Source organism: Salarias fasciatus, chromosome 23 (assembly GCF_902148845.1).
Source record: "Salarias fasciatus chromosome 23, fSalaFa1.1, whole genome shotgun sequence".
NCBI lineage: Eukaryota > Metazoa > Chordata > Actinopteri > Blenniiformes > Blenniidae > Salarias > Salarias fasciatus.
Genome location: NC_043766.1, coordinates 11,508,208 through 11,510,089, shown reverse-complemented (window position 1 = coordinate 11,510,089; position 1,882 = coordinate 11,508,208). Strand labels below are relative to the sequence as shown.

Sequence of the window (1,882 nt, the reverse complement as noted above, 5' to 3'; positions counted from 1 at the left end):
TCCCAGAGTACAGCTCAGATGTGGAGAGGATGACTAGCTTGATCAGCATAATCCAAGTATATGAAACAAGGTGGGGCCACCACAGGACCAATTAAGATCAGAAACTGCTTGTTTTGGGACACTGCAGAATTGGGGAGGTTACTGGAATTTAGTTGTGGTACCTTTACTTGAGGCAGCATCAGAGGTCATACTCAGGGTCGGTGTTTCCACCTACAAATCCATGCATAGTGGATTTGCTCATGGAGTTGCTTTAAAACCAGATTTTTGTAGTTTCCTGAAAAAAATATCAACGAATGAGAATAGAAACAGACTGAAAATACAGTAGAGTTCGGAATAATTTGAAACAGTCTAGAGACATGTAAGGGATGGGCCTGATATTATGCCTGAGTTTGAACACAGGACATGCAGTTGGTGCCCACTGTAGTCTGAATTGAGAGGCTATTTGTACTTCATGTTGTCATGTGCGTGAAAATGGTAACAGGTGACAAATTTGTGGAAAAATAAGTAAAAGCAAAAGTCAGTCAGTTCAGATTTCACCTGAGCAACAGAACCTGATGAGGCATGTGAGTTTACATAACATCACTGCGTGTACAGTCAGCAATGCAACAAAGACACAGTGAAGGGTAAAATGGAAGCGTGTGGTGTCCCTCATGGAAAAACTCACCTGCCCATCACTTGAAGACATTTCCAGTCATCAGCGGCTCATCATTGTAAGTGTGTGTCTTCCTTTTCAGCTTCTGTGTACATTGGAATAGTACATAGCATGCACACGCAATATGTTGTTTTCAACAGCACTGAAGCAGCCACTCACAGGTTGGATTACAGCGAGGGCTGGTGTCTTTGAAAGATGGTGTTGAAATCTTTCTGCAATGGCTAATCCAGGAGGACCTCTGAATTTCCCAGCAGTGTGGGTGGTGAGGAGCACCTGAAAGGGTCTTTGTCTTCATTACATCTGTCTTTCAATCTCCGTGATGATCATGTAGTCGTTTGTCTGGAGGTTGCGGGGTGGGTTGGATGCTGGTTCAGGAAGTGTTGATTTAGTTAAGGAGATAATATTTTGACCTTATCTAAATATGGAATCGGAGAAAAGCAGCGGAATGAAAAATAAAACGGTACAGCAAGTAAAACTGATGGATGTTTGAAACAAATATCTAATTTTCTCCACTTGGAAGAATGAGGTGCACATTGGCACGCCGTCACAGATGACAATGACGTGTTTTGTAGAAGAGATATACTAGAAATGGCTTTATTGCCTTCTAAGGATTTGTGCTTTAACATATTTATGCCAAGCGCACAGTGTTAAAGGGACCTCCTTTAGGGCTGATGGGAGGGTGGACTCATCAGAAAGAGAATTTCATGAGATATCTCATAAAACATAATTTGCTAAGTGTGTGTGTTACTGCAGTGATCCGTGGTGGAGAAGCATGATGCCCAATGGCTGTATCTTGGTGCAGAGTGCAGACTGTTTCCTACTCAGTAACTTATTTGGCCATGACAAATAAGCAATATAAGTTTCAGAAACAAAATAATTAATCAACTTAACTAGTAATGTGGAATCTTTTGGATAGCAGTGGTGTTGATATTTCAACAGTTAGACGGTTCTAGGTCACTCAGAAATGTCTCGGGAGGTCTACACAAAAACAAAAAGTAGCTTGCCACAGTAACTTAAGTTAGCACACAAGAAAATTAATTGTGATGAATGAATATGTTCACAGACACATACAAAAAAAACCCCCAAAAAAACAGCAGAATAAAATCTGATTTACAGTGTAACTTGCTTCAGGACCCTGTAATGGAAATTTCTCATGTATGCATGCTTTTTCTCACTTGTAGTGCTCACAGAGGTATTTTTGTAAACAACCGTAGCTCACACACTCAGATG

The 1,882-nt window shown here is 40.8% G+C and overlaps 1 long non-coding RNA gene across 1 annotated transcript in view; it reads left to right on the top strand.

The window, feature by feature from the left end:
• The first annotated feature begins 597 nt into the window (after nucleotides 1–597).
• Nucleotides 598–1,882, top strand: part of LOC115381661 (uncharacterized) — a 3,893-nt gene continuing 2,608 nt past the window's right edge. Inside the window, exons 1-2 of the long non-coding RNA XR_003930439.1 lie at nucleotides 598–710; nucleotides 793–914. This is a non-coding gene — a long non-coding RNA (uncharacterized LOC115381661). The remainder of the gene's footprint in view (nucleotides 711–792; nucleotides 915–1,882) is intronic.